The following is a 25,995-nucleotide window of genomic DNA, read 5'->3' as shown; positions in this document are numbered from 1 at the left end:
AGTTTACTCGATACTGTAATTATGACAGCAAACGATAACTTGGTTTTGGTATGTTATACCTGAACCTTAAAAATACACTTAAGTACGTAAATACTAAATGTAATGTAATGTACGTTGTACAAAATAAAGAAATGAGTTGCGACAAACTACTATATTTAGACCTATATGTACTAGGCAAGTGACTCGCGCGCCGCTGTAGGTATATCTACCGCCCGGTTCCGAGAATTATAAACGAATATAATTTCGCTAAAAGTGCTCAAAACCATATGAAACTATATATAATTAGAATGATCTCGTTGAGATCTAACTGTACGTATCGGTATTTTTAAGAAATATTGCACGACTTTGTCGGAAACTCGATATTTGTAATTGTAAGCGGAGGTAGGTTCTCGCTAACTTACGAACAAAGAAAAGGGAATTTAGTTGAAATAACTATTGTACAGCACAAATAATACGCATAAATCGATACCAGATAGTGGAATCCGGTTCGAAACACAAGTATGTTGGGGAAATGTAGTTTATAGTCTAGCATAGACCGTAATTTGGGACTAACCTGATGACGTGTTAGACTTTCTCCAGGGGCCCCTGTTCCTTCGATGATGAATGTAGCAACCTCATAGGCTGGAGTCGACAGACGATCTTCTATTTGTGCTGGACACTTGGTATGGTTTGATTTTGGGTTTTGAGCTCAAGCTTCGGAGCGAGCGATGCGACGGCGGTTTACATGTTTTTAGATCGTTGTGTAGAGAGAGTATATGGCAACACTCGAGTTTCGGTGTTGCGCGCTTTGAATAGCGTTCCGTTTTAGGCTTGTCCCGTTTGGACTATGCTAGTTATTCGATTAAGTATTAACCGATTTAGAAATAAGAACAGAAAAATACGTAGTATTTGTGCGTACATATAAAAGTACCGAACACTAACTCCACGTAGACGAATTTGCGGGCAAAAGCTGGTGTCAAAAGTGTAGAAGAGTAATAGAGTAAATTAGCTCCCCAACCTTGGAACTGCTGGCTTATGGTAGTGTGAAGATTAACCGGTTAGCTCTCCAGATTGCTTTTTAACTCTAGGCGATCAGTCACTCACCACCACGCCACTACTAGGAGCCAGTCACAGATTAATAAATAGTTACTACGTAACAGATACATCATTCCCATTCAAAAGCGAAAATACCTACGCTATAATAGCCTACAAAATCTTAATAATAATACCTGCTGCTCAGGACGAGAAGAAATATACCATAAGTACGCGCACAAAGAGTCGAGACTGCCTTGCTCGCCGTGCGAGCCACGTGCCAACGCGTCATCGTAAGAATGCGCTAGGGTTGTACCATAGAGTAACTTATACTAGAGCGGTACTGTCATAGTAAATTTTGTAACCCCAGTAAATTCACTGCCATCTGTCGACACACTTTAAAACTAAAAGTGAAGATTTATAAAAATACGATAGAATGTATTTAAATATAGATAAATGAATTTTTTTATTTGCATTAATTATTTTTATGATTTTGACCCATGTTCTTTCACTGATATGCGTTAAAATTGTTAAATAACAAACGAAACCGTCAACGCCATCTATACGACTGTAGGCCAAAACTAGTAGCGCCCTCTGAACGAGAATCAAATTTTCTTGATTTTCGAGGCACGTTTTTTCCTTAGACTGTATCCATCTATTACGGAGTTATATCTATCTTTGGTTGTACTGTTACTTATGTTATTATTGTAATAAAACGAATGTTGCGAATCAACCATATTTTTCATTAGTCAATCAAATATTTAAAAACAACACTTATAATACCTGACTCAAAAAACTCCTTAATTTACGATTTACCTACTTATGTTCAAAGAAATAAATGATGACAAAATTCATAAAGATAGATTTAAAATACTACTCACCTTTCTTCGTCTCTCGGAAATGAAAAAAAAACGACAAATTTTCCTTTGTTTTTTGACTTTTACACCCATCTACTGCACAATAATTACGTGGTTTCGGCATTTCGAAGCGTAGGCGCGGGAAACGTGCCGTGCGAGCGCTCAGGCGGGCGTTCGGCGGCCCTCTGTCGGTTGCATCGTCGACGATACGCCGAGCGGTAGGCATATAGCGCGTGGCTTTGAGCGAGTGAAGGAGGCCTGAGCCAGTGTCGAAAAAAAAACGATAACGATGCAATAGGACTATAGGTATTCATTTAAAAGTTTAATATGATATCTCTAATTACGATATATTGGTCCCAGAGAAAGACTGATTATAGTAGACAGTACCATCTTCCAATTGCATGAGTTTTTTCGAACTTGTTGGCCATATCGTACATTTTACTCGTACTTGTCCGTACATATGTATTGGCGCGAATGAGACGCACGATAACTAATTGACATCATTCAGATATCATTTTGATGTCAGTGGGGGTTTCATTCCAACATAGCGATTTATCATGCTGTTTTTTTTTAGTTACACTGAGAGATCTAATAAATTTTAACCGACTTTCACAGTCTAAGTAGTGGTTTCTTAGCGTCGGCTCTCGGACATAACAAACGATCTATCGTGCTAAGTTATTTTAAGTTGCCGCCTGGTATATTAACGGCGCTATGATGTATCAGCTGCCTTGTAACTTACTAACAAATTTAATCAACAGAGAGTGTCCAGTGGTTCCTTTAGCGTCGACTCTCGGACTATAAGGAGCGATCTATCGTTCTAAGTTATTTTAAGTTGCCGTCTGGTTTATGTTCCGGTTTGATGTATCGGTTCTTGTGGGTAAGTAAGTAATAATTTAACCGATACATTAACGGAGTCGATGAAGAAATTTCCATTTTAAAATTGTAAGTTGAAACGCTAACTGAGCGATAAGTCGATAACGTTTACTGAAGTACCTATTTCAGCTAGCCATACAAAAAATACAATATTTTACATAGTAGCACAGAATAAGTAATAGTATTATCATAGAGAACTGCCACGCACCGCCCCGCCCCGATTCGAATTACCTCGCCCCACGACAGCAGATTGACGACCTTTTGCCGACCACTCGGTACTGTTTTTAAGCAACTTACAACTACGACGCATGCCGCGTGTACAGACGTGCCGTTCCCACATAGAAACGCAAGTGATTTTTGATGTATAGCGTGTCCGCCCTGTGACAGTAGTTCAATTTCACCCTGTAAAAATTGTAAAGTTGTAATAATAACAATTGCAATTGAAACTCCTTCAACAAAACCTCCAGAACAATTACCATAAGAATATCAGGTACCTCATGCAAGAACAAAAGTGCTACAATTGGATTCTAAAGCAGTTAGTTTTTATTACAACCCCCAGGCAAGTTGGAGACGTAGAGATAACACTTTTGAATACTATCTTCGAAGTTTCGAAGTTTTTCATTGTTTCATAGTTTTCTGCAATTAAATTGAAATTTGCTAGTTTTGTACGCTCTTGGAATTTAATTTCAGTACCATTTCGTACCTCGTCACAGTAAAAATAGTATGAGGTCCCTAGCGACTTTCATATTTATTGTCACTGTGACAAGGTACGAAATGATACGGAAATATATTCGCGTACAGTCAGCGATCAGCTTTGAATTTAACTAATACCTAAGAGCATTTCTTTATTGCATTTTTGCAATTAATAGTACATTGTGCAAGGCCCGCTCGTTGCACAATGCACTATTAATTGCAGCGACATATATACGCGAGATCTTGTAAACGAGGTCTATAATTCACGACAACCGCAGGTAGGAGTGAATTAAAGACTCGAGTTTACAATATTCTTACCCCCGGAGTTACACACAATGTTTTTCATCACACTTGTGAAGAAAAAACTAAATTTTTAGCGAAATAATTATTAAATACGGTGACATTTCATTAATTCATCCGCCATATTGTCATTTCTTGACAGGTTAGGCATCGAAGGCACGATTGAAAATTATTAATGTATTTGTTGTTAAAGCGGCAACAGAAATGATGCGCTAGTAGCCTAGTGGAAAGAGCGTGCGACTTGCAATCCGGAGGTCGCGGGTTCAAACCCCAGCTCGTACTAATGAGTTTTTCGGAACTTGTGTACGAAATATCATTTGATATTTACCAGTCGCTTTTCGGTGAAGGAAAACATCGTGAGGAAACCGGACTAATCCCAACAAGGCCTAGTTTCCCCTCTGGGTTGGAAGGTCAGATGCCAGTCGCTTTCGTAAAATCTAGTGCCTATGCCAATTCTTGGGATTAGTTGCCAAGCGGACCCCAGGCTCCCATGAGCCTTGGCAAAATGCCGGGACAACGCGAGGAAGATGATGATGATGAGCGGCAACAGAAATACATCATCTTTGAAAATTTCAGCTGTCTAGCTAGCACGGTTCATGAGATACAGCTTGGTGACAGACAGACGGACAGCGGTGTCTTAGTAATAGGGTCCCATTTTTACTCTTTGGGTACGAAACCCCAAAAATACCATATGTTTCGGTGCAAGTTTTGGACCTTTTATGCCAAACCGTGTAGGCGAATGAATAAAATAAAAAATTAAATATATTTAGTAACAAAAGATTTGCTGTGCAGGTGCCTCTTTTTAAGTATTTAAAATACTTGTTTTAAGAGAACACCGCTCTTCCACAGTAAGCTTATACTAAACACATTCACAAGATAACCCCTAAATATGTTTACTACTTCGTCAATGGCTAAAATTGTGGTCATAGCCAAAACTAATATAAATAAGAGGATCTCAACATTCCCAACGCAACGAGCAACTTTCATAATGTAGATACATATGTGCTTTTCCATGGCATGATATTCTAAACCTACTTATACATGACATGTCATGTCCTTGGTACACCTGATCAACCGTTGTGTAAATAAATAATTAAACGACGATGGTACTACGGTAGTTACAGTAAAAATATTTTAATTATAAACAGTAGTTTATCTTTCTTAAAACGCGCCTATTTTATTTAGAGACTTGAAGCGTCAACTAGAGTTAGATTTAAATCTAAGAATGTGTCAGACAACTGTTAATTAGCTTGTTTGACAGCTTAGTTTAATTCATGATTTTATATAGAGTTGCGTTCTTTACCAGAAGTAGCTTCGTATACGAAATAAACGATATAGGTAGACATAAAAATGTAAAGATTATTTTGTTCAGACCATATTATGGAGAATGTTTTCTGCTTAGGGAAGTGGGGCGCCGCGTGACCCGCGCTCTGGGCCGTTCCTGGTGCAAAGGCTGTCCATTGCAATTCAACGCGGTAACGCAACGAGTGTAATGGGCTTTCAGTAGTTTTATAATGTGTTTAATTTTATATTTATTTAGTTTTATTCACAGGTTTATTTAGTTTATAAGTAATTTGTATGTTTATCATGTTGTTGTTGCTAATTAATAACGCTTCGCACGGGTGCAATGCTGATGTATATACATATAAACCTTCCTCTTGAATCACTCTATCTATTAAAAAAAACCGCATCAAAATCCATTGCGTAGTTTTAAAGATCATACATACATAGGGACAGACATCCATCCAGACAGCAGGAAGTGACTTTATGTTTTATACTATGTAGTGATTCGACAATAGAAACAAAATTTACAACGGTTTTATTTAATTTATAGAACATTAATCCAGCAGTTTAAAAATCGAATTAATTGTGATCTGATCTTAAGAAATAATACGTTTTCTGTGTTGCTTTCCATTTGCAATTAATAAATTAATGAATGAATGAATAATATTGATTTCAGTTTAATAAAAATCCATATTCTTGTTAGTGCACATATTAACTTAACTAACGTAGCGGTTTCGGTAGTTTAAATTCGATTAGTACACATATGTCGAAACGTTGGTTAGTAAACAGTTAAAAAAATTACAGTAGATGAATTAAAATTAAATCAATGAGGCGGCCTTGCGGCGTAGTGTCTAGTTTCGAAATACTGCTAACAATATTTTAGCTATTACCTTTGGACCCTCGAATTAGGGTCCGACCGTACGACGTATTACACACTGAATAATTAACTAACGTTTATTTTACCCTCGTAGCTTAAAGTAACTTGTCATTATAGAAACTACATAAATGTTACGTCCTTTTGTGACGCGGGAAAAAAGGGAGAACTTTTTATAACTTATTCCAATGAGGTAAGGTGTATTATTGCATAAGAAGTGTTATTACTTTATTTGTAACGGGGTTTATTAATAAAGGAGGGATTAGGGAGCGAGTGGCATAGGAATTAAAATAGTACATTACGATACAAGTGCGAAAAATAAGGAAATTGGAAACGAGTGGCGATAAATTAAAACACGACCGAAGGGAGTGTTTTAAACAGGGACCGGCCCGCTATCCCTTATCGGGGTTTTATAAGGGTATTGCATAAGGCTTAACTCACCGTACCCTTTGCCAGACGAAACCCTTTGTTTTGCTTTTAAAAACCCTTATATAAAGCTACCACATTTGAGCAATCGGTAGCCCAAATACCCTTACAAAACCCTTATCATTCGCTCACCAACACCTTGCATATTGCTTATAAGGGTTAGCCTTATAAAGGGCTTCCCTTTTAGCATATAAGCGTGCTAATTTAAGTCGTCTACCTTGTTCATAAAACACACATTACTTCGAAATCGAGCGATCGTCGGCGGCGACGGCGGCGTTCTTTGACTAGGCACGTATTTTCTTTCCTTTTCATACACTACCGTAGATATATACTAATCCGTCTCTTTCACGCAAAGGGAAACCTTTATAAAAAGCGCTTAAAGATAAGGGTAACCCTTATTAAGAGCTAGCCTTATTTTTGGTTAGCTTTTCGGTAAGGGTTAGTCAAAGGTAAGGGTATGAATGGGCTTGCCGTTCAAAAGGGAAAGTCTTTCAATGTGTTAGCCGTGTTTAAGTGTCGCCCATTGAAAGGGTTTTATCGCGGAAAGGGTTGTCCGGTCCCTGGTTTTAAATCGACACGAGTCACACGAGTGACGAATTTTCGGACTTTACCCAAAAGGCTTGGGTAATACTAGTTAGTAAACTTAAGTTTAATCAACCTTCTAACATTACTCGTAACATAATATACCAGCAGCCGCGACTTTATCGATGAAATGAATTCATTCATAATTTCTCCATGCAATTTCGCAGCTCACTGTACGAGTAAATATTAGTTTCAATAAAAGTCACGGCCCGATTCGAACATTAAGATATTTACGTCGTCGTTTTTTGGGTAAGTATCTTAAATTTCGAATCGGGCCGTCAGTCGCTAGCTCGCGAGCACAGCAAGTAAATAATGAATCTTTAAATTAACTTTTTATAAAAAAAATCCTCCTTTCCCGTTCTCATGAAATCGCAAATAACTGTCTTCACCAATAATTCAGTATTCATTCGGCAAATAAATTCAATCGGAATCCATTTTGTACCGTCGGTGGAGACGGTCCCGCGGGTCCGCGGTACCGGCGCCGCGCGGGATTTCATTACTTTTAATATGCTGGTGGATAGACGTACTTATGCTGACTATACACTGTCGTTTACTTCGAAAAAAAAAAGATTGGGGTCCGGATGGAATCAAGTTTCGTTTTCGCTCTGTGTATGCGGAATATATCTGTACAACATTTAGCAAAAAAGTAGAAAGTGCGAGTATAATAATATGTATATACTATGCAGTATAATTGCATTCTATAAGAAAATGAAAATTAAAGGAAAACCATAACTTAAGATCAATATTTGCACTTTTTATTGTTTTTCTGCACTACCATTATTTCAAAATTAACTGTAAATTGTACGTAAGTAATATGGTAAGTTAAAAAAATATATCATGAAAACCGGATTATTGGAAGAAGTATCCTAGAAGACATTTTTATAAAACTGGAAAAGACGATCTTATAAAAAAAAATTTACATTAGGTTAAAGAAAATTGTAGTTATTTACTAAAAAAAAGTATTGAATTTATTTCATGAGTAACTATCGCGGTAACCGAAGACAATATTAAGTAATATAAACTTTACATTATTTGACAATAAGAGCTTAAAACCGCAAAAAAAACCAATTCAAATGCACATTATAAATGACTTTCCACCACAAATCATGAACAAATCTCAGCCAAAAACACAAAACTAACAAATTGCTACCAACCGCAACCACGTGTCACACTGTTGTCAAAACATACCACAACTTCACCATCAAATAGTCATAAATACCCTTTAAAACTACTTGGAATTTCAACTGTACCACCAAGAAATAGGGTCTAAAATTGTATACATGTCAATGAATATTTTGAAGTAATACTTCTTTTGCCGTAGATTTTAGGAATACAAAAGACAGAACCCGAAACGGGTACGATGCGTTCGAAATTGAAATCTAAAGTGTTGTTATTAGGATTCGATTTATGATGTATTTGTATTTATAACGATTTATTTCACGTCAGTATTAAATCACTACTATGATCGTAGACACATGTAACTACTCTAAATAAACAACAATTTGTATAATAGAATTTGATGATATTCGAATTTGAACTTTAAATGTATTAAAAGAACGTTACGTTTAAAATTGACATTGTAATCGGTTTGCATTCACCAAGACAATTTAAGATCAGGTTTACTCGTTTATTAGGTGAGGTCTAGGAATATTTATCACTGTTAATACCTTTATAAGTTATATAGGTACAGTCAAGGGTAAAAAATTAAAAATATATATACATTCCCAAAGTTTCAAAAATATGTCTTTTTTTTCCTTAGACCATAGTCGTGTTCACATATTTTTGAGCCATTTGTTTGGTTCAATATTTTTGCCTTCGACTGTACCAAAACTCGAGAAATATTTTGTGATTTATGAATCACAATTTGACAGTCTAGATTTAATAAATCTTACAAAAACGAAGGCACAAAATAAAATGTGTAGTTTTCGTGACAAATTAAGCTTAGTATGTACTTACAGCAGATGCTGATGAAGTGTTGAATACACTACCGGTCAATTATAAATCACCTCCATGCTTTTATGGTAGAACTTTTTTTAAAGTTATTTCTATCTTACTACTTAAGGTAGTCTAATAGTAGTCCTTTGTGCGGCGGTGAGAAAAGTTGGTATTAACGTAATGGCCTGACCTCTAGTCGAACTACGGTTCCTTTTCCCTGAAAACGACACAAACGGTAGTAACTGCCATTCACTGTATACTCGTAATTACATGTAATCACCTTTTTTTCGCCTCTTCTTAATATACGACACCTACGTGTATGTAACTTCTTAATAAATAAATAAATGTTAATTCGTTAAATTTTAGGATATGCTAATGTGTGTTTGTTTCTTTACAGGTAAATATTTTCATTTAGAAAATCACTTCAATCTCTACGTTGGACTACTTATGTGAGTGCCAAAGATAGCTTTAAAGTAAAACAGCCTTAACAGCTAAATGCCAACAACATTTTTTGATCTTACTAATATCATAATATTCATAAAAATAAGCTATTCGTAAAAATATAAAAAAATTGCAATTTCACAAATAAAATTATAATAAATCATTAATAAATTAACCTAGCCCCAAACTAAGCACAGCTTGTATTAATATCTGTGTTCTGTGTTGTTAAATGCACTTTTCGTGGGGTAGTCACACAAATCTCTGTTTTGACATTTTGCTGGGACGTCAGTTAGCCGCGACCACGACCAGTGAAACCTGTGTCGAAACGTCGGTAAATAAAGGTAACAAAATAAATTCGCGATAGACCCGTTTCTAAATGTGATTTAATATGTGTTCATCAAGCAAATAAATGCCCTTACCAGGATTCGAACCCAGGACCATCGGCTTCGCAGGCAGGGTCACTACTTACTAGGCAAGACAGGTCGTCTGGTTTTCTTTGACGTCTAAACTAATTTACAATTTAGACGTCAAAGAAATGTCCATGTTTTATATATTACATTTATTTTACGAATGTAATTATTAAAATTTTATGATTTCATCTGCAATCAACTAATTCCTGTCTAAAGGTTAATTTGTCTGCCCTCTAAATTTCAGTTCGAGAATGTGTTTTAACAGTAATTTTGACAGATGATCAGTTATTGTAGCTAGCTAGGTTATGTCTAGACCTACTTTATGGCAAAAAAATGACAAGCACCTTTGTTTATAAGACGACGCAAGTTCATAAAAACTTGTAAAATTGTTGTCATTGTTGCCTAAAACCTTAGAAGAAAAATCAAAAAGTTTACCACCATCAGGCCCCGACGAGATTCGAACTCGTGATCTCCTGTTTACTAGACAGGCGCTTTAACCAACTAAGCCACGGCGCCGTTGTCTCGTTTGGCGAAACTATCGGTGCCTATATAGAGACCGTGCGTGGGATCTGCTATCTCGTGACCTGAATCGAAAGCGAAAACAATTCACGCTTCTAAGCAGGTGCTGCCCCTTACATTTTATTTAAAAAAATTTGTATAGAAACAATATACATTTCACTATTTCACCGACAAAATCGCAATTTCCTTGTTTTCGAAACGGCTTCTAAGCAAAGCGGTGTGTTGCCATTTTGTTAGAGCGTTTGCTCACAGTAGTGCGGGTGCCAAACTTTGACCATCATTTGTCACTTTTGTATTGCTTTAAGACAATGGGTCCTATACAGACATTTGATCCTCAAAACAAACCTGATCGACTGATACCATAAAAAAAATTGTCAACTACCCAATTGACGTACAATCAACGTCAAACATAAATGTGCCATTTTCAACCAAAAGGATACTTATTGTCGGTTGTCAATAAGGCGCTATTTCCATATAGCTTCAATTTGAAATCAACCTTATCGACTAGCGACAATGTGGTACCTTTTGGTTGAAAACGTCACAAATGTTTACACGTCGCCTTATTACGAAGAAGTCAAGTGCAAAAGTGTACCTAAACATGTCTTTGACCTCGATTGTACAAAGATATATGGGTGTCTTGACAACCGTTATCTGGTTTAATTGTACTGATATGATGATAATCAGGTATTATATGACGCTATTGTATGATATAATTTTTATGGGAATTAAACTTGTTTTATGAGGCCGTCATACTCATACGTTATCTATGTACAGTCAAGAGCATAAATATATATACATTCCCAAAGTTCAAAAATATGTGTACGCTCTTATACCTTAGACGGCTTAGACAATAAAGTCGATCTCATGAACCGTTATAGCTAGACAGTTGAAATTTTCACAGATGATGTACCTATTTCTATAACAACAAATATTAAAAACAGAATAAAATAAATATTTAAGTCGGGCTCCCACACAACAAACGTGATTTGTTTGCCGTTTTTTGCGTAATAGTGCGGAACCCTTCGTGCGCGAGTCCAACTCGCACTTGGCCGTTGCTCAATTATCATCATCATTCCACACATAGTCGCGGACATTAGCTAGTCCTTTCATAATCGTGAAACATAATAATCCATTGTCTAACAATGCTTTAAATGGTAGTAGTAGTAGTAAAACTCTTTATTGTACAAAAAGAAACATAAAACAAGAGAAAAACGCATCATTTGTACAAAGGCGAACTTATCCCTTTCAGGGATCTCTTCCAGTTAACCTTTGGGCAATTGAGGGAGAATTGGAGAACGGTAGATAAGGTGTACTAAACGACATAAAATAAATTATTTAATTTCCTAAAAGTTAAGTAAACCTTTAACCTACAGTATATAGCATGGGCATGTGTGGCGTGACGAGAATGGATAGGATAAGGAATGAGTATATAAGAGGAAGCCTGAAAGTTGCACCCATAACAGAAAAAGTAAGGGCAAATCGCCTAGCATGGTTACGGGTTACGGGCATGTGATGCGGAGGGATGAAAGTCATGTGACGAGAAAGGTATTAAGAATGAATGTGGAGGGAGGTACGAGGAGAGGAAAACCGAGGAAAAGGTGAATGGACTGTGTGAAAGATGATATGAAACGAACGCAAGTGAATGATGAGATGACGGACAGAGAGGTATGGAAGAAAAAGACATGCTGCGCCGACCCCAAGTGAATGGGACAAGGGCAAGCGAATGATGATGATATAGCAATGGGCATGGGATTTATGTGAAATAAAACAAATATATTAACAGTCATATACATGACTATACTAGTTTTAATATATAATACATATAATACGTTCTATACGATAAATATTGAAATGGTTCAATGGTAACGAAATGATATATATTATAATAAACATATTGATTTCCGATAATCCTAGGATTATGTTCCACATAACTAAATGGATTACATGATAATCCTGTTTGAACATTGAGCTCTGTTGTAAACATTATGCTCTGTATATTTTGTACCCATTCGTGGCACAAAGGAGGTTAATGTGGTTATTTTCTTAATAGACCGAGCGTCAGCGAAGCAATTTTCAACCGATTTGTAATAAATGATTGTTGTTTTTAGGGTTCCGTACCTAAAGGGTAAAGACGGGACCCCGCTGCTATTACTAAGACTCCGCTGTCCGTCTGTCACCAGGCTGTATCTCATGAACCGTGATAGCTAGACAGTTGACATTTTCACAGATGATGTATTTCTGTTGCCGCTATAACAACAAATACTAAAAAGTACGGAACCCTCGGTGCGCGAGTCCGACTCGCACTTGTCCGGTTTTAATTTAAAGTTTAGGTCCGTTGGTGGTTTTTTTTGTCGATTTAGGTTCTATAAATTATTCTGAATGACGGAGCCATACATTTATTCAGTTTTAATAACTTAAAGTTAGTGAAAGTTAAAAAAGTTAAAAGTTAAAGTTAGTTAGTTAGTCACAACGTAATATCCACACTAATATTATAAATGCGAAAGTGTGTCTGCCTGTCTGTCTGTTACCTCTTCACGCTTAAACCGCGCAACCGATTTAGTTGAAATTTGGTATAGAGATAGTTTGAGTCCCGGGGAAGGACATAGGGTAGTTTTTTTCCCAGCAGTCATCCTTTAAGAGGGTGAAAAGGGGGTTGGAAGTTTGTATGGGAATCGATAAAAAGCAGATTGGGTAAAAAATAAGCTACCCAAATTACTAACTCCACGCAGACGAAGTCGCGGGCAAAAGCTAGTAATTATATAAACTTAAAATTGTAACCTTCAAAAAGGCACTTTTATTTTAATTTTAATTTCACCTTACCTCTTCTGCTGAAACTTACTTTTTTATAATCCCGTTTAAGATAAATGAAGCCCCAGTGCTAATGAATCTATTTGTTTTAGCATTAAAAACAAATGAGCAGTTGCGGCTGACAGCACTTTATTTCGAAAAAGGTTCAAATATACTTAAATTAGTATAGAGTTACACCCTTCTCTGCGTAACACTGCACCCGGCACAGACGGCATAAATCACTCGCTATTTTTATTTATTTTCCCTTGCTCTTGGTGACGAGTATTTTATACTTGATATATTTTATCTGTATGGAATAGGATATTTACCTGTTTCAGGGTTTGTTAGGATTGTTTTTAATGAGACATCATATAATTTAGACTTTTGTTGTATTTTACTTGCCTTATTTACTTAATAAATAATCGGATAGGTACCGCAAATTACCTAAACATTAAATAATGTCATGGTAAAAACCCTCTTTATTTTATTCATAATAATAGTCGCCTTTGTAATAAATATTACCTTTACCATTTTTTCTGTTACTAAACTGTTACCTAATAAAAATTGTCTTTCTCCGATTATGAGAAATGCTATTATACTTAGAGAGCTGTTTGGTCAAGAATTACAGTTTGTTCAAGCTAGGCAATATTGAACAAGTACTACGTACTATAAACGTTACGGTACTTAATCAAGATAAAAAAACGTAATATTTTTGTAACAGTAAAGAAACGAGAGACAGAAGTAGTTTATACAACTTATACGGCTTATACTATCAAATTAAAGCGCACTACTTTACTCACAAGTATTTTAACAGCAAGTATTTAATCACTGTTCCGTTGCTCTTTAATACTAGTTTGGCTAAAACAAAGAGGTAATTTATGTGGGTAATTAACGAACCGGTTATATTTGTCGCGTTTGGCGCTTAATTCGCTCCCCAGAGAGAATTGGTATTATTATAATATTTATTTATTAAAATCGGGCGGTGTGAAATGCTGTACGTTGGTCTGATTTAATATTCCCGTTAGATCCATACCATAGAGTAACTTATACTAGAGCGGTACTGTCATAGTAAATTTTGTAACCCCAGTAAATTCACTGCCATCTGTCGACACACTTTAAAACTAAAAATGAAGATTTACAAAAATACGATAGAATGTATTTAAATATAGATAAATGATTTTTTTTATTTGCATTAATTATTTTTATGATTTTGACCCATGTTCTTTCACTGATATGCGTTAAAATTGTTAAATAACAAACGAAACCGTCAGCGCCATCTATACGACTGTAGGCCAAAACTAGTAGCGCCCTCTGAACGAGAATCAAATTTTCTTGATTTTCGAGGCACGTTTTTTCCTTAGACTGTATCCATCTATTACGGAGTTATATCTATCTTTGATCCATACTAATATTTTAAATGCGAGTGTGTCTGTCTGTCTGTCTGTTACCTCTTCACACTTAAACCGCTGAACGGATTTAGTTGGCGGATTTAATTTAATTTAATTAAGACCATTTTAATTATATAAACCAAATTTACCTTATTACATTATCTTTTCACAATACCTAACAATTTTCTGATTGTGTTCAGAATGATATAATACTGAGGTGTTTTAACTTTGGTAAATTTGGCATTTTGACAAAAAAATGCCTTCCATATAAAAACAACTTTCAGTGCTTGGAGTAGAAAGTTTTCCTGACTACCTCAAGTAGTAAAGAGGTAATTCGGTTACCGCGATAGGTACTAATGAAAATAAACTATAAAAACGGATTATATCGCGTATATTGAATTTTTTATTATAAATCATAAAAAATCCCGACGTTTCGAACCCTTTAGAAAAGAGTTTCAAAAAATATGTTTTTGGTAAGATGACATTCTAATAAGCATAAAACAGCTTATGAAAATATAAATACAATTGTGGCATTGTAGTACCAAGCGAGTGAAGATTATCAAAAACCGGCCAATTGCCAGTTGGACTGGCGCACGAAGGGTTCCGTACCATTACGCAAAAAACGGCAAAAAAATCTCGTTGTATGGGATATTTAATATTTATATTATTCTGTTTTTAGTATTTGTTGTTATAGCGGCAACAGAAATACATCATCTGTGAGAATTTCAACTGTCTGGCTATCACGGTTCATGAAATACAGCCTGGTGACAGACAGACAGACAGATAGACAGACAGACAGCCGGATATAAATTCTTAATTCAAAGTGAATTCGGTTGTCACTTTGGTTGTTTTAATATGAGTATTGATACTTTATGCATCTACGGCTTAAATTGCAACTACGTTTTTTCTACCACGCAGTGTACACGGCAAATATCTCTGAGCCACTTGTTGGAATTGGAATCCCATTACACTGGCGTGCACTCGGCCGTTTGCTTCTGACATTGCACGCTTCTATTTGGTTCTGTTTTTGCTTTTTTTGCTTTTGAACGTATAAGGGGTGGCGGTCGTTTTAATCGTACCAGCGTTGTGTATGTGAAGTGATTTATGGTAAGCCACAGGTAGTTTAAATTATAATTTTCCTAACCGTTTAACTTGGTTTTATTCCTTGAATCTTAAAAGTCACCTTCTGTAATCATATACAGTAAGATATAAGAGAATAAACTGATATGTTCAGAGGAACCTTGGCTTCGATCTTAGATCTAAAAGAATGCACTCAAAATTAAATAAAAATTCTTACACAAATCACAATCCCGCAAAAATATAAATTTTGTTTATCCTCTCCCAAGTTTACCTGTTACGTCGCTACAATATTCTACACGGGCAATCTCCTTAAAATCCGTACTTCCCAAACTGTTCTACTGTCATAGTAAATACTACCTTAACTTGTTACATATAAAGTCCAGTTTACGGTATAGCGCAATGTGTAGTAATTTTTCACGGGCTTGCATTGTTTGAAGCCGAGACGAAATGTATTGTCATTGCTTACACAGTGCAGGCGAACGGTCGTGTTCAAGGTATAGTGTTTCGTTTTTTTTTGCCCGTCCACTTTACAGCGTACTTAAGAATATAAAGCAATAGGGAATATTAGGCGAAACTGTGTTCGGGGCGCCACTACCACAATCTGAGGAACTATCGCGACACAAGAAAATCGCAATTTCGTTGTCTAACATCTCTGTCACTTGCATAGTCGAGCGATAGCGAAATATCGGATACACGTTTCCCGGTAGGTCCTCTGTAAACAAGCCGCCTTGATGCATCAATGTCATATTTTAGTATCTCTGAATTCTTGTCAAAAAACTGTTAAAAGTACAGTATGAATAAGTTACTCTATGATTTACTAAAGGGGCTAGTGCTGCACTCTGGTGGCTAGTGCTGCACTCTGGTTGTAAAGTTAACCGTAAAATACGGAAATGACCATGTTGTAAAAAATCGTTAGAACCATATTGAAGGTTCCAACGCATTATCAACTCTATCTCAATGAGCAATAGATTAAAAGTCAAATAATAGATAAAGGGCAACCCCTGGCGTGTACCCGGCTTCCTGAGAATGGTCATTTAGATTTTAGAGTATAGGTCCTTTACCTTTATCTATGTAGGTATTATTGACACTATTTTTAACTACGTGGTTCATAATTCATTAAGTACTTACGCTGTGAAGTGAATGGGTCAAAAAGAAAAACAAACCACTATACTCGTAGACACACTAGCTGTCTTTATGCTGGTTTTTGCCTGAATCAAATACTTTCTGCACTTGGCGAATAAAATACCAGCTATGTAAGAGCCGAATGTATCCGAATGGGTCCGAATGGGACGCAATCTCTTTTTGTTGCATAGATGCAGGTTGAGTGAATAAAACGGTGTGACAGGACTCGGAAATTGGAAAAGTTTTCTTGAGACTTTTTCCTATCGTGCATTTAACATTCGTATTTAACTGACGTGGGGGAGAAGACCGCTAGGCTGAAGTTGGACTGGGCGGGTCACGTCTGCCGCATGCATCCGGATAGGTGGGCTAGTATAGCCACCAAGTGGATGCCGCAAAAGAAGCGCGGACGTGGCAGGCCCAGACGGTGATGGCGGGACGACTCAGACACCTTCATCAGTAACTGGCCGGAAAAAGCACAACAGCGGGAGGTGTGGAAATCAAGGGGAAAGGCTTTTGCCCAGCAGAGGGACACTTTAACAGACTATTTAAAAAAAAACTATCCAACATTGATTCTAGTCACAATTCGTTTCATATTATTAGCGTTTGTTTGATATGTCAACATCTTATTGACATCGACTTGTTGTATTTTATTTGTCCTTGCACTTTTTAAACATCAAACCAATTCCACCCGTCAAACGCGGGTATGCTTATCATTATGCTAGTAGAGCTTCTTAATTTTAGTTATTGTTTTAGTCTCTAACTTTAGATATCCCAAAGAGGATTGTATTCAGTGTCTCAGTTAGCAAGACGTCCAAACAATCGGAATATTTGACATTTGACAATAAGAGCTTAAAACCGCAAAAAAAACCAATTCAAATGCACATTATAAATGACTTTCCACCACAAATCATGAACAAATCTCAGCCAAAAACACAAAACTAACAAATTGCTACCAACCGCAACCACGTGTCACACTGTTGTCAAAACATACCACAACTTCACCATCAAATAGTCATAAATACCCTTTAAAACTACTTGGAATTTCAACTGTACCACCAAGAAATAGGGTCTAAAATTGTATACATGTCAATGAATATTTTGAAGTAATACTTCTTTTGCCGTAGATTTTAGGAATACAAAAGACAGAACCCGAAACGGGTACGATGCGTTCGAAATTGAAATCTAAAGTGTTGTTATTAGGATTCGATTTATGATGTATTTGTATTTATAACGATTTATTTCACGTCAGTATTAAATCACTACTATGATCGTAGACACATGTAACTACTCTAAATAAACAACAATTTGTATAATAGAATTTGATGATATTCGAATTTGAACTTTAAATGTATTAAAAGAACGTTACGTTTAAAATTGACATTGTAATCGGTTTGCATTCACCAAGACAATTTAAGATCAGGTTTACTCGTTTATTAGGTGAGGTCTAGGAATATTTATCACTGTTAATACCTTTATAAGTTATATAGGTACAGTCAAGGGTAAAAAATTAAAAATATATATACATTCCCAAAGTTTCAAAAATATGTCTTTTTTTTCCTTAGACCATAGTCGTGTTCACATATTTTTGAGCCATTTGTTTGGTTCAATATTTTTGCCTTCGACTGTACCAAAACTCGAGAAATATTTTGTGATTTATGAATCACAATTTGACAGTCTAGATTTAATAAATCTTACAAAAACGAAGGCACAAAATAAAATGTGTAGTTTTCGTGACAAATTAAGCTTAGTATGTACTTACAGCAGATGCTGATGAAGTGTTGAATACACTACCGGTCAATTATAAATCACCTCCATGCTTTTATGGTAGAACTTTTTTTAAAGTTATTTCTATCTTACTACTTAAGGTAGTCTAATAGTAGTCCTTTGTGCGGCGGTGAGAAAAGTTGGTATTAACGTAATGGCCTGACCTCTAGTCGAACTACGGTTCCTTTTCCCTGAAAACGACACAAACGGTAGTAACTGCCATTCACTGTATACTCGTAATTACATGTAATCACCTTTTTTTCGCCTCTTCTTAATATACGACACCTACGTGTATGTAACTTCTTAATAAATAAATAAATGTTAATTCGTTAAATTTTAGGATATGCTAATGTGTGTTTGTTTCTTTACAGGTAAATATTTTCATTTAGAAAATCACTTCAATCTCTACGTTGGACTACTTATGTGAGTGCCAAAGATAGCTTTAAAGTAAAACAGCCTTAACAGCTAAATGCCAACAACATTTTTTGATCTTACTAATATCATAATATTCATAAAAATAAGCTATTCGTAAAAATATAAAAAAATTGCAATTTCACAAATAAAATTATAATAAATCATTAATAAATTAACCTAGCCCCAAACTAAGCACAGCTTGTATTAATATCTGTGTTCTGTGTTGTTAAATGCACTTTTCGTGGGGTAGTCACACAAATCTCTGTTTTGACATTTTGCTGGGACGTCAGTTAGCCGCGACCACGACCAGTGAAACCTGTGTCGAAACGTCGGTAAATAAAGGTAACAAAATAAATTCGCGATAGACCCGTTTCTAAATGTGATTTAATATGTGTTCATCAAGCAAATAAATGCCCTTACCAGGATTCGAACCCAGGACCATCGGCTTCGCAGGCAGGGTCACTACTTACTAGGCAAGACAGGTCGTCTGGTTTTCTTTGACGTCTAAACTAATTTACAATTTAGACGTCAAAGAAATGTCCATGTTTTATATATTACATTTATTTTACGAATGTAATTATTAAAATTTTATGATTTCATCTGCAATCAACTAATTCCTGTCTAAAGGTTAATTTGTCTGCCCTCTAAATTTCAGTTCGAGAATGTGTTTTAACAGTAATTTTGACAGATGATCAGTTATTGTAGCTAGCTAGGTTATGTCTAGACCTACTTTATGGCAAAAAAATGACAAGCACCTTTGTTTATAAGACGACGCAAGTTCATAAAAACTTGTAAAATTGTTGTCATTGTTGCCTAAAACCTTAGAAGAAAAATCAAAAAGTTTACCACCATCAGGCCCCGACGAGATTCGAACTCGTGATCTCCTGTTTACTAGACAGGCGCTTTAACCAACTAAGCCACGGCGCCGTTGTCTCGTTTGGCGAAACTATCGGTGCCTATATAGAGACCGTGCGTGGGATCTGCTATCTCGTGACCTGAATCGAAAGCGAAAACAATTCACGCTTCTAAGCAGGTGCTGCCCCTTACATTTTATTTAAAAAAATTTGTATAGAAACAATATACATTTCACTATTTCACCGACAAAATCGCAATTTCCTTGTTTTCGAAACGGCTTCTAAGCAAAGCGGTGTGTTGCCATTTTGTTAGAGCGTTTGCTCACAGTAGTGCGGGTGCCAAACTTTGACCATCATTTGTCACTTTTGTATTGCTTTAAGACAATGGGTCCTATACAGACATTTGATCCTCAAAACAAACCTGATCGACTGATACCATAAAAAAAATTGTCAACTACCCAATTGACGTACAATCAACGTCAAACATAAATGTGCCATTTTCAACCAAAAGGATACTTATTGTCGGTTGTCAATAAGGCGCTATTTCCATATAGCTTCAATTTGAAATCAACCTTATCGACTAGCGACAATGTGGTACCTTTTGGTTGAAAACGTCACAAATGTTTACACGTCGCCTTATTACGAAGAAGTCAAGTGCAAAAGTGTACCTAAACATGTCTTTGACCTCGATTGTACAAAGATATATGGGTGTCTTGACAACCGTTATCTGGTTTAATTGTACTGATATGATGATAATCAGGTATTATATGACGCTATTGTATGATATAATTTTTATGGGAATTAAACTTGTTTTATGAGGCCGTCATACTCATACGTTATCTATGTACAGTCAAGAGCATAAATATATATACATTCCCAAAGTTCAAAAATATGTGTACGCTCTTATACCTTAGACGGCTTAGACAATAAAGTCGATCTCATGAACCGTTATAGCTAGACAGTTGAAATTTTCACAGATGATGTACCTATTTCTATAACAACAAATATTAAAAACAGAATAAAATAAATATTTAAGTCGGGCTCCCACACAACAAACGTGATTTGTTTGCCGTTTTTTGCGTAATAGTGCGGAACCCTTCGTGCGCGAGTCCAACTCGCACTTGGCCGTTGCTCAATTATCATCATCATTCCACACATAGTCGCGGACATTAGCTAGTCCTTTCATAATCGTGAAACATAATAATCCATTGTCTAACAATGCTTTAAATGGTAGTAGTAGTAGTAAAACTCTTTATTGTACAAAAAGAAACATAAAACAAGAGAAAAACGCATCATTTGTACAAAGGCGAACTTATCCCTTTCAGGGATCTCTTCCAGTTAACCTTTGGGCAATTGAGGGAGAATTGGAGAACGGTAGATAAGGTGTACTAAACGACATAAAATAAATTATTTAATTTCCTAAAAGTTAAGTAAACCTTTAACCTACAGTATATAGCATGGGCATGTGTGGCGTGACGAGAATGGATAGGATAAGGAATGAGTATATAAGAGGAAGCCTGAAAGTTGCACCCATAACAGAAAAAGTAAGGGCAAATCGCCTAGCATGGTTACGGGTTACGGGCATGTGATGCGGAGGGATGAAAGTCATGTGACGAGAAAGGTATTAAGAATGAATGTGGAGGGAGGTACGAGGAGAGGAAAACCGAGGAAAAGGTGAATGGACTGTGTGAAAGATGATATGAAACGAACGCAAGTGAATGATGAGATGACGGACAGAGAGGTATGGAAGAAAAAGACATGCTGCGCCGACCCCAAGTGAATGGGACAAGGGCAAGCGAATGATGATGATATAGCAATGGGCATGGGATTTATGTGAAATAAAACAAATATATTAACAGTCATATACATGACTATACTAGTTTTAATATATAATACATATAATACGTTCTATACGATAAATATTGAAATGGTTCAATGGTAACGAAATGATATATATTATAATAAACATATTGATTTCCGATAATCCTAGGATTATGTTCCACATAACTAAATGGATTACATGATAATCCTGTTTGAACATTGAGCTCTGTTGTAAACATTATGCTCTGTATATTTTGTACCCATTCGTGGCACAAAGGAGGTTAATGTGGTTATTTTCTTAATAGACCGAGCGTCAGCGAAGCAATTTTCAACCGATTTGTAATAAATGATTGTTGTTTTTAGGGTTCCGTACCTAAAGGGTAAAGACGGGACCCCGCTGCTATTACTAAGACTCCGCTGTCCGTCTGTCACCAGGCTGTATCTCATGAACCGTGATAGCTAGACAGTTGACATTTTCACAGATGATGTATTTCTGTTGCCGCTAAAACAACAAATACTAAAAAGTACGGAACCCTCGGTGCGCGAGTCCGACTCGCACTTGTCCGGTTTTAATTTAAAGTTTAGGTCCGTTGGTGGTTTTTTTTGTCGATTTAGGTTCTATAAATTATTCTGAATGACGGAGCCATACATTTATTCAGTTTTAATAACTTAAAGTTAGTGAAAGTTAAAAAAGTTAAAAGTTAAAGTTAGTTAGTTAGTCACAACGTAATATCCACACTAATATTATAAATGCGAAAGTGTGTCTGCCTGTCTGTCTGTTACCTCTTCACGCTTAAACCGCGCAACCGATTTAGTTGAAATTTGGTATAGAGATAGTTTGAGTCCCGGGGAAGGACATAGGGTAGTTTTTTTCCCAGCAGTCATCCTTTAAGAGGGTGAAAAGGGGGTTGGAAGTTTGTATGGGAATCGATAAAAAGCAGATTGGGTAAAAAATAAGCTACCCAAATTACTAACTCCACGCAGACGAAGTCGCGGGCAAAAGCTAGTAATTATATAAACTTAAAATTGTAACCTTCAAAAAGGCACTTTTATTTTAATTTTAATTTCACCTTACCTCTTCTGCTGAAACTTACTTTTTTATAATCCCGTTTAAGATAAATGAAGCCCCAGTGCTAATGAATCTATTTGTTTTAGCATTAAAAACAAATGAGCAGTTGCGGCTGACAGCACTTTATTTCGAAAAAGGTTCAAATATACTTAAATTAGTATAGAGTTACACCCTTCTCTGCGTAACACTGCACCCGGCACAGACGGCATAAATCACTCGCTATTTTTATTTATTTTCCCTTGCTCTTGGTGACGAGTATTTTATACTTGATATATTTTATCTGTATGGAATAGGATATTTACCTGTTTCAGGGTTTGTTAGGATTGTTTTTAATGAGACATCATATAATTTAGACTTTTGTTGTATTTTACTTGCCTTATTTACTTAATAAATAATCGGATAGGTACCGCAAATTACCTAAACATTAAATAATGTCATGGTAAAAACCCTCTTTATTTTATTCATAATAATAGTCGCCTTTGTAATAAATATTACCTTTACCATTTTTTCTGTTACTAAACTGTTACCTAATAAAAATTGTCTTTCTCCGATTATGAGAAATGCTATTATACTTAGAGAGCTGTTTGGTCAAGAATTACAGTTTGTTCAAGCTAGGCAATATTGAACAAGTACTACGTACTATAAACGTTACGGTACTTAATCAAGATAAAAAAACGTAATATTTTTGTAACAGTAAAGAAACGAGAGACAGAAGTAGTTTATACAACTTATACGGCTTATACTATCAAATTAAAGCGCACTACTTTACTCACAAGTATTTTAACAGCAAGTATTTAATCACTGTTCCGTTGCTCTTTAATACTAGTTTGGCTAAAACAAAGAGGTAATTTATGTGGGTAATTAACGAACCGGTTATATTTGTCGCGTTTGGCGCTTAATTCGCTCCCCAGAGAGAATTGGTATTATTATAATATTTATTTATTAAAATCGGGCGGTGTGAAATGCTGTACGTTGGTCTGATTTAATATTCCCGTTAGATCCATACCATAGAGTAACTTATACTAGAGCGGTACTGTCATAGTAAATTTTGTAACCCCAGTAAATTCACTGCCATCTGTCGACACACTTTAAAACTAAAAATGAAGATTTACAAAAATACGATAGAATGTATTTAAATATAGATAAATGATTTTTTTTATTTGCATTAATTATTTTTATGATTTTGACCCATGTTCTTTCACTGATATGCGTTAAAATTGTTAAATAACAAACGAAACCGTCAGCGCCATCTATACGACTGTAGGCCAAAACTAGTAGCGCCCTCTGAACGAGAATCAAATTTTCTTGATTTTCGAGGCACGTTTTTTCCTTAGACTGTATCCATCTATTACGGAGTTATATCTATCTTTGATCCATACTAATATTTTAAATGCGAGTGTGTCTGTCTGTCTGTCTGTTACCTCTTCACACTTAAACCGCTGAACGGATTTAGTTGGCGGATTTAATTTAATTTAATTAAGACCATTTTAATTATATAAACCAAATTTACCTTATTACATTATCTTTTCACAATACCTAACAATTTTCTGATTGTGTTCAGAATGATATAATACTGAGGTGTTTTAACTTTGGTAAATTTGGCATTTTGACAAAAAAATGCCTTCCATATAAAAACAACTTTCAGTGCTTGGAGTAGAAAGTTTTCCTGACTACCTCAAGTAGTAAAGAGGTAATTCGGTTACCGCGATAGGTACTAATGAAAATAAACTATAAAAACGGATTATATCGCGTATATTGAATTTTTTATTATAAATCATAAAAAATCCCGACGTTTCGAACCCTTTAGAAAAGAGTTTCAAAAAATATGTTTTTGGTAAGATGACATTCTAATAAGCATAAAACAGCTTATGAAAATATAAATACAATTGTGGCATTGTAGTACCAAGCGAGTGAAGATTATCAAAAACCGGCCAATTGCCAGTTGGACTGGCGCACGAAGGGTTCCGTACCATTACGCAAAAAACGGCAAAAAAATCTCGTTGTATGGGATATTTAATATTTATATTATTCTGTTTTTAGTATTTGTTGTTATAGCGGCAACAGAAATACATCATCTGTGAGAATTTCAACTGTCTGGCTATCACGGTTCATGAAATACAGCCTGGTGACAGACAGACAGACAGATAGACAGACAGACAGCCGGATATAAATTCTTAATTCAAAGTGAATTCGGTTGTCACTTTGGTTGTTTTAATATGAGTATTGATACTTTATGCATCTACGGCTTAAATTGCAACTACGTTTTTTCTACCACGCAGTGTACACGGCAAATATCTCTGAGCCACTTGTTGGAATTGGAATCCCATTACACTGGCGTGCACTCGGCCGTTTGCTTCTGACATTGCACGCTTCTATTTGGTTCTGTTTTTGCTTTTTTTGCTTTTGAACGTATAAGGGGTGGCGGTCGTTTTAATCGTACCAGCGTTGTGTATGTGAAGTGATTTATGGTAAGCCACAGGTAGTTTAAATTATAATTTTCCTAACCGTTTAACTTGGTTTTATTCCTTGAATCTTAAAAGTCACCTTCTGTAATCATATACAGTAAGATATAAGAGAATAAACTGATATGTTCAGAGGAACCTTGGCTTCGATCTTAGATCTAAAAGAATGCACTCAAAATTAAATAAAAATTCTTACACAAATCACAATCCCGCAAAAATATAAATTTTGTTTATCCTCTCCCAAGTTTACCTGTTACGTCGCTACAATATTCTACACGGGCAATCTCCTTAAAATCCGTACTTCCCAAACTGTTCTACTGTCATAGTAAATACTACCTTAACTTGTTACATATAAAGTCCAGTTTACGGTATAGCGCAATGTGTAGTAATTTTTCACGGGCTTGCATTGTTTGAAGCCGAGACGAAATGTATTGTCATTGCTTACACAGTGCAGGCGAACGGTCGTGTTCAAGGTATAGTGTTTCGTTTTTTTTTGCCCGTCCACTTTACAGCGTACTTAAGAATATAAAGCAATAGGGAATATTAGGCGAAACTGTGTTCGGGGCGCCACTACCACAATCTGAGGAACTATCGCGACACAAGAAAATCGCAATTTCGTTGTCTAACATCTCTGTCACTTGCATAGTCGAGCGATAGCGAAATATCGGATACACGTTTCCCGGTAGGTCCTCTGTAAACAAGCCGCCTTGATGCATCAATGTCATATTTTAGTATCTCTGAATTCTTGTCAAAAAACTGTTAAAAGTACAGTATGAATAAGTTACTCTATGATTTACTAAAGGGGCTAGTGCTGCACTCTGGTGGCTAGTGCTGCACTCTGGTTGTAAAGTTAACCGTAAAATACGGAAATGACCATGTTGTAAAAAATCGTTAGAACCATATTGAAGGTTCCAACGCATTATCAACTCTATCTCAATGAGCAATAGATTAAAAGTCAAATAATAGATAAAGGGCAACCCCTGGCGTGTACCCGGCTTCCTGAGAATGGTCATTTAGATTTTAGAGTAT

General features: G+C 35.9%; 1 protein-coding gene, 1 long non-coding RNA gene and 2 other non-coding genes across 5 annotated transcripts in view; 1 reads left to right on the top strand and 3 right to left on the bottom strand.

Annotated features, from left to right (window-relative positions):
• The window catches only part of LOC134751913 (uncharacterized), a 521,238-nt gene that overhangs the window by 29,448 nt on the left and 465,795 nt on the right, over positions 1-25,995 (bottom strand). The window lies entirely within an intron of this gene.
• LOC134751883 (heterogeneous nuclear ribonucleoprotein L) overlaps positions 1-25,995 on the top strand; it is a 599,604-nt gene that overhangs the window by 471,979 nt on the left and 101,630 nt on the right. The window lies entirely within an intron of this gene.
• On the bottom strand, positions 10,129-10,202 carry Trnat-agu (transfer RNA threonine (anticodon AGU)). The gene has a single exon. It is a non-coding gene; the product is annotated as a tRNA-Thr (tRNA).
• Positions 19,614-19,687, bottom strand: Trnat-agu (transfer RNA threonine (anticodon AGU)). The gene has a single exon. It is a non-coding gene; the product is annotated as a tRNA-Thr (tRNA).

Source organism: Cydia strobilella, chromosome 23, assembly GCF_947568885.1.
Source record: "Cydia strobilella chromosome 23, ilCydStro3.1, whole genome shotgun sequence".
NCBI lineage: Eukaryota > Metazoa > Arthropoda > Insecta > Lepidoptera > Tortricidae > Cydia > Cydia strobilella.
The sequence above is the reverse complement of the archived record's forward strand: the minus strand, read 5'-3'. Positions and strand labels throughout refer to the sequence as shown.